The sequence below is a fragment of the Pteropus vampyrus genome, unplaced genomic scaffold (assembly GCF_000151845.1).
Source record: "Pteropus vampyrus isolate Shadow unplaced genomic scaffold, Pvam_2.0 Scaffold1, whole genome shotgun sequence".
Lineage (NCBI taxonomy): Eukaryota > Metazoa > Chordata > Mammalia > Chiroptera > Pteropodidae > Pteropus > Pteropus vampyrus.
Window position 1 is genome coordinate 20,555,867 of NW_011888782.1, and position 8,160 is coordinate 20,564,026.

An 8,160-nucleotide genomic window follows, 5' to 3' on the forward strand; every position below is an offset into this window, starting at 1 on the left:
TGTGGAAAAGAAAGAGAAGAATAGACAGATACTTTAACCCAGAAAATCTTGACAGAAAGTAAATGACTCCCAGTCTTAGATCAGATTACATAAAAATAACTACATACGCACTTATTCAATATTAAAGAAAAACTGAGGACAGATTTGTTGGTCCCCCACCCCGCCCGTTCACATGATATTTGAATTACTGTTAACTTTAAAACATGTGTTTTAAAGTTTCTCTGAATTGGTGGCAAACTGCTACATGGATAAGATTTAGTATAAAATTAAAAGTTTTAACTAAAACATGACAAATGTAATATATATTTATTTTACCTTCATTCTTAGAGGATATTTTCACTGGATATAGAATTCTGGGTTGAAGTCTTTTTTTTCCCAGATGCTATTATATCTTCTTGCTCCCTTGGTTTCTGATAAAAGTCAGTGGTCACTGGAATCATTATTACCTGTACGTAATGTATCATTTTTCTCTAGCTACTTTCAAGATTTCAGTCTTTTTATCTTTAGTTTTCTTTGTATTTATCCTGCTTAGAGTTCCTTGAGATGCTGGAATCTATCAATTTAGATTTTATACCAGATTTGAAGAGTTTCCAGCCATTATTTCTTCAAATATTTTTTTTATTCCATTCTCTCCTTTTGGGAACATAATTATGTAGCCTCATGGTAGATTTTTTTTTATGATATTCTAAAGGTCTGAGATTCTGTTCAGTTTTTTTTTTTTGTTAGCAGTCTTTTTTCCCCCTCAGTTCTTCAGATTGGATATTTCTGTTGGTCTGTCATGAAGTTCGCTGACGCTTTCCTATATTATCTCAATTCTCTTAAGCTCATCCAATGATTTTTTTTTAAAGTTTTGTACATTGTATTTTTATTAGCTCTAGAACTTCCATTTGATTCTCTTTTATAGTTTCTATTTCTCTGCCAAGGTTTCCTACAGATTTCACATATTCTTTTGTGCCATTGAGCATATTTATAATAGTTGCCTAAAAATTTTTATCAGCTAATTGCAATATCTGGGTTATCTGGTGATTGCACTTGGGATCCCTTTTTTTTCTTAAGGATGCATTGCATTTTCCTGTTTGTTTGTTTGTTTAATAATTTTTATTGTATTTTGAACATTTTACTATTGTATTATGGAAACTCTGAATTCTTTCCTTCTGAAGATGTTTATTTGGGAGCCGGGTGAGTTGTTTATCTTGGGTTTTGCTTTAGCCAGCAATCAGCTTGGTTGAACTAACACCAAACTCTATATCTCCAGCAGCACCTCAATTCTTGGCTCAGTTAATTTTTCCTTAGCTGGGTTGGTTAGAGGCAGCCTTATGCATACACGGTTCAGGAGTCAGCCAGAATTCTAGGCAGAATTTTTATACACAAGGCTCTTTGTTTCTGACTCTATACCTTCTGGGATTCCTTCTTCACTTTCCAGTGGCTGTTGTTGTCCTGAAATCTGTCTACCAAGGACACATGCTTTCTATTGGAATTATGGCCACTCAGCATGGCACTTAGTGCAGCCTGCCACCAGGCTAAATGCTGTAATATTGAGAAGCACATTTAGATGTTTTTCCTTCTTCAAGTGGTCAACCCTCCTTTAAAATCTACCTACTTTTTGTCTTTGTACAGTGCTGTTAGTTGTTTTTTTTTTTTGTTTCGTTTTTTGGTTTTGGGGTTTTTTTGTCTAGAGTTAGTTTGTCATTGCTTTCTCAGGAGAATCAGTCTAGGAGGAGGTTACTTGGCCATACCAGAAGTGAAACCAAAAGCACACTTTTTAGAGAACATTAAAAATGCAAGCTGCTCCTTCCCATAATTAGTTCAGATTGGCATGTTTGAAATATATCTAAAAATAAATAAAGACATGGAACTTGAAAACTTCTAAAGGAAACTGTTAGTTTTTGGGTCTTAGTAAACAACACTACTGTGAACACCCAAATAAGCAGCATAGTTCATTGTACACTTCAGCATATTAGTGAGACACCAAAAACTTCTTTGTTATATCTTTTAGTCAGAGCTTTTTATTTTATACTAGCCAAGTAAAAGTTGCCATCAACAACATATGTACCAGTTCACAGAATGAAAGGGAGAAACAAAAAATTTCTCAATTAGAGTTAGAGATTTTTCTATCATCAGTAATTGATAGAACAATTACACACACACATATACAGATCGGTAAAGACATAGGTTAAGACATAAATTGATATTTAGAGAATATTACATTCAAGAACAACAAGATACCCATTCTTTTCAAATGCACATAGTATGTTTACCAAGTTGGTCAAATGCTAGACCATAAAGCAAGTCTGAGTAAAGTTTAAAAATTTGAAGTATTTTGAGAATATACTATATCTGACCACAAGGGAATTAAATTAGAAATCAATAACAGAAATATAACTTGGGAAACCCCAAATATTTAGAAATTCAACAACACTTATAATTAATTAATCTATGGTTCAAAGAAGAAATCACAGAGGTATTAGAAAATATTTTTAACTAAATGGTAATTTTAAAACAACATCAAAATGTGCAGGGTGCAAGTAAAACAGTATTTAAAGGACATTTTTTTAAAAAGAAAGATCTTAAATGTGCTGTCCAATTGAACTTTCTGTGATGATGGAAATATTCTGTATCTGTGTTGTCTCATCTGGTAGCCACTAGGTATGTTTGGCTATGAGTACTTGAAATGTGGCTAGTGAGACTAAGGAACTGAATTTTTAATTTATTTAATTTAAATAAATTTGGATACCCTCATGTAGTTATCAGCTACCATATCAGACAACACTTTGGACCAAAGTCTGGCATTTCTTATAAAACTAAATATACACATCTGTGACCCAGCGATTCTCCCCATAGTTATTTATACAAGAGAAATGGAAATATGTTCACAAATAAACTCATATAAAGCCTAGGTGTCCCCATCAATAAGAAAATGGATAAACAAGCAGTGCTATATTCATACAATGGAATACTATTCAGCAATATTGAGGAAATTACTAATGCATGCAGCAACATGTATGGAACTTAAAGACATGCCGAGTGAAAAAAGTCTTCCACAAAAAGAGTGTATACTATACAATTTCATTTATATGAAATTCTAGAACAGGTAAAACTAGTCTATGATGCGGGGGGGCGGGGGCGGGGGGAGAACAGTGATTACCTATGGAGGAGTAAGGGTTTTTTTTATTCAGCTGCATATATTGGTCTAAACTCAGTGAATGTACTCTTAAAAGAGTTGAGCACGTCATTAAATGTAAATTTTACCTCAAAAGAAAAAAATTAATATTGAACAGGAGTTAATGACAGGCATGCTGAATTATTTAGAAGTAGAATGATATATGTAGTTTACTTTGAAATATATCAAAAAGATTAGATGGACTGAGGGATGGATAGAAATATGGATATGTGTATAGCTGTGCAATAAAGCAAGTATAGTAAAATGTTAATGGTAGAATTTAGGTGATCTTAAACATACTGTGTTGTATATTTGAAATTTTTTACAATAAAGTGTTGGGAGTTGAGAACTGTGCTTTTAGTTCCGTGTACACAGAGTTACCGAAATGCAGTTAGTTGAGCCTTCATTGGGATCTGCTTTTATAGACAAGGAAAATGTGTTATGAACACATTTGTTTCCAGTTTCTTGAAAGCTATTATAAGCAAAGGACTGTGGAATAATTAAGATGAACTGAGTATTTTCCCTGTCCCCTGGAAACTTGCAATCTAATGAAGGATAGAAAACAAATATACAAATAATAAAGTGCAATACATCCTCTCATAGAGGTATGGACAAGCTGATGTGGTTGTTCAGCAGAGTGAGAGCACATTAGGTGAACGAACCATGGAGGCTGCCTGGAGGAGGAGATATTTTAGATACCAACAGGACAGCAGGCTTCAACAGAAGAGACAGTATCCCAGGTTCACAAAGGATGAAGCCTGTGCAGATGTTTGAAGAAATGTGAAATAAAGCTAGAAAAGTGTGGCTACAGCCTTGAAAACCAGGCTTGGGTTTTAGCCAGTGGGTAGGTAGAAGACATTGTGTCTCTGGACAGGGGAGAGAGATGAATGCTTCAACGTAAGTGTTACTTATTGGTATCTAGAAATGCAGGAAGCCCAGATGGGAGCCCCGCCTCGACTTACTGTGAGACTTTATTGAAATCATGCAACCTGGAAGGGGTACCCAGGCCCAGGCTTTAACTTGAAGGAGTTAGAGTAGTTGATCTCCAGGGTCCTTCCAATTCTAGCATTCTCTAATCACATGGCTGCTTGAAAAACTTGTTGCTCAGATTAAATATTTTCTCTTGCAATGTTATTTTGCTCTATTAGCCAACTCTTTATAAAGTCTGGATTATACTGCTTAAATATATTGCAGATTCCATGTTCTGGGTGTCAGAGCTCATGAACTGTCACTGTGTGGTATTGTTGTTTTTCAGAGTTGTAATATTTCAAACTATTGAACTTTTACATTATGAAAAAATGACTCTGTCATGCTAGGTGGGGGTCATAAGGGAAGCCTTACAAGGCTCATCTCACGTTAGATCTAGTAGTTCCGAATATGTCACAGACGAGAATGAATAATCCAAACATGAAATCTTCACAGAATGTTACATCTTTCTGGCAATTCTTAGATGCAAGGAAATAGAATCTTATAATTATGTAGGGCAAACAAATTTTTTTGTTGAAAATCTGTTACTGCATGAGTTTTTAATATTTTTAATGTTTAATAATTTTAATATCTAATAATTTTAATATCTCTAATATGCTATATAGTTTGATCTTTGGTCCAGGAAAAAAAAAGTCCCAAACGATATATTTATTGAACCATTGGGTGATGAAAAATTGACTTTTCATCTCTAAGCCTCCAGGTCTCGCTGGACATCTACTGTGTCAAGAGTAAAGGCAAGATGCTGGAACTATTGTTATTTTCAGACCACTGAGATCAAGCATTTGATGTGAGGAAAAGAATGAGCTGCTGAAAAAGTTGTGTGATGTGGAAGCACAAACCTTTGGGAGGAAAACAGAAAGAAAGGTAGACAGAGCACTCCTGAAAAAGTTGAGCTGCTGAAAAAGTTGTGTGATGTGGAAGCACAAACCTTTGGGAGGAAAACAGAAAGAAAGGTAGTCCAGAGCACTCCCATTAGTAAGTTCGACAAGTGGCTTAGACCCAGTTCCAGAGACACAAGCTTGATCCTTTATGGAAGGCTGGTTATATACAGAGAGCTTTGTTGCAGAGAAAATGTGTTTCTTAGCATTCACTTTTCATCTTACCGGGCAGGGAAACCATGTCCCAATCTCATCAAAACCACTTGAATGACACCCAGCTACACCTCTCCAAACGTCATATATATTCGAGCTCTGTGAATGGGGCACAGATGGTCAGCATTCACATGTATGGATGGAATGAATCCAGAGTAATTTCAAAACCACCGAGTCTTTTACAAGAGGGTCTTCTCTCAGGGAACCCCAGTGAGAGGGGTCTCAGATCAGAGCTGCTTCATACGAGTGAAAGATGTGGCCCCAGACCCAGGCCCCCATAAAGGGAAGAAGATGCTCTTCTCTGCTGGGAGCTGACGGGTGCCACATCAGAGACTCTCTTCCATTTTAAAAATGTTTCACTGAAATGTGCTCTTTTACTGTTGGCAAACAGCATATTTTTAAAGACATATCCTGTCCAAATAATAAAAACTATATCACAACTTCTGTCATTAACACACTTTCCCCTTCCGTCTACTTATTTATAAAGATTTCTCTTATGGCTGTAAAAAGAACTATAGACATCTTAGAAATACAGAAAGTGTAGAGACAAAAAAAAAAAAAAAAATCATCCATAATACCACAACTTAAAGATGTTAACCACTGTTGGCTTTCTAAGATTTTTCTTCTTGCCTTTTTAATTTCAGTTACATATGTATATGCATAAATATCATAAGGGAATCTTGGGAAATATGCCACATGTATAGTTTAATATGCCAGCTATTTGTCACAGAAGTGTGTTCCTGTGTTAGAAACTCTTAATATCATATTTGATGACTATAGAATATTCATTCCATTTTGTGGGCACAACATCACATTTTAAACCCATTACCCCTTTGCCCTGAGAATACTTGCTGGCAGTGCTTGCGGCGCATCCTTTACCCCAAGATAACTCACGGATTACAGCCGTAACCTCACCCCCAAAGTTTGCCACGAAATATCTCGCTTTTATTATTACTTTCGCATCGCTCTAGTATGATAGACTTTGGAAACAAATGACATCATTCTATTTATAGAATGCTGTTTTTAGGAGTGGTATTTCCATTTACAAAATATAGAAATTCTCGATCGCTGAAAATGTCAAATCCTAGAAAACGTAACATTCCTACGCGTGATGTTAACATCGTTCTCAGACAGTTGCTAGCCGGAGATTCATTTGATGAATCTGATTTATGTGTACATTTCTGTTACATTAGGATTAGAGAAAAGTTCTGTTTGGAAATAACTCCAAGAACAGTTTTAATATCTTATTTTCACATTGAAAATAAGTCAGATTTGCTTCAGCCTCAAAGAGCGTGTTTATGTAAAATTAAATTAACGCTGGCAGCGAGCTGCACTTTGTTTTCCTAAACGGGAAATGGTTAAATAGCACCTCACATGAGCCATTTAGATGTTCCCAGTGTTCCATTGTAGAAGTGGTGGTATCCGTTGTTTCAGGAGATACGCTTCTCTGTCTAGAGACGGAGGAGAACTGTGTGAGTTTGCCGGGGTGCCTGGTGCCCCTAACTGAGCCTGTTTAGCCCTCTTCTCGGGGCCTCTGTCTGGCTTTCTGTATATGCTCCAAAGGGACCTGGGTCCAGATCGAAGGAACAGGGAGGGAGTCTCAAATCCACTGATTATGCCAGGGGTCACTTTGTGTTTGTGCTGCTCTTCCCAGAGGCCAAGCGGGCTCTGGGAATGAGAGTTTATCTCAGGGGACAACCCCTCTGCGCCCAATAGCCCTGTTAGGGCAGAAGACCTGGCCCTTCCTCACTCTTTCTTCCTCAGAAAGAGAAGACACCTCTTTCTGGGTCCCGGTTTGTCTGTGGTCTCTTAAAACAGAGGGGCTTTAAGGGGCGTGGCCTAATAATAATGGTGATAACAGCGGCTAGTATTTAGTGGGCATTTGCTATGATGTGTCAAGTGCTCCTTTACATACAGCATCTTGTTTAAATTGCAGATCTCTTGTCCTAGGAGCTAGAAATAGTACTGTCCTGGGAAAACAAGCAAGGTGGCCCCTAGAGTTGTACAGACCTTGGTTCGAGTCCCAGCTTCACCATTTACCAGCAGCTCTGTGACTTAGATTAGGTATATCAGCTAGAAATGCATTCAGCCATAAAAATGAGAAAACCCACCCAGCAGTGGCTTAAACAAGTAGGTGGTTACTTTTCTGACATTATGAGTTCTGTATTCATACAGTGTCATGAGGGACCCCATCCCTTATCTTCCTATCTGTACTGTCTTTGGCATGTGGCTTTCATCCTCACGGTTCCAAGGTGGCTGCTGCATTGTGAGATCTCATCCTGACTGATCCAGGCAGGAAGAAGGGTCAGGGGACAAGTCCTACATCAGAAAAGCAAAACTTATTTTGAAACTCTCAGCCTATGTCTCACTGGCCAGACTTTGTCATGTGACCACCTAGCTCCAAGGGACTCTGTGGGAGAAGTCGTAGCTGGCACATTACCATCCCTAAGGAAATCAGGGTTCTATTAGAAAGGGAGACAGGGGAATGTTTGATGGGTAAGCAGCCATCGGTGTCTGTATCAGCAAGTCACTTAATCTCTTTGAAGCTCAGTTATTCCTCAGTGATAATTCCTCCCTCTTCTAGTTAGGCTCTTTCAGTTTAAAGGAGCTACGCCCTGCTTGCCTCAGAGGATGGGTGCTCCTCGTGAAGATCCCCCAGGGACAAGGGCAAACTCAGCACGGGCCCCGCAACACACAGTCCATTCACCATGGGTTTCTGTACTTCCCTGCAGGCTGGTTGGCTCCTCATTGTTCAGGACATACCAGGAGCTCTGGGAACCCGCTGTCCTCTGTCGCTTTAGAATTGGGCGTCTGTGGCTCCCTGCCCTAGGGAGGCCTCCAGGCGTAGGAAGCTGGTCCCTTTGCCCACTTTCTCTTGCTTCCTCTCCTCTCTCTACTGTCTCACCCCAGCTGCTGTCTCTG

At 38.2% G+C, this 8,160-nt stretch overlaps 1 protein-coding gene and 1 long non-coding RNA gene across 8 annotated transcripts in view; both read left to right on the forward strand.

Annotated features, from left to right (window-relative positions):
- CTDSPL (CTD small phosphatase like) overlaps positions 1 to 8,160 on the forward strand; it is a 118,999-nt gene that overhangs the window by 32,118 nt on the left and 78,721 nt on the right. The gene's annotated exons all lie outside the window — the stretch shown is intronic.
- Positions 3,282 to 5,803, forward strand: LOC111746471. Its single transcript, XR_002783133.1, has 2 exons — positions 3,282 to 5,011; positions 5,101 to 5,803. It is a non-coding gene; the product is annotated as an uncharacterized LOC111746471 (long non-coding RNA).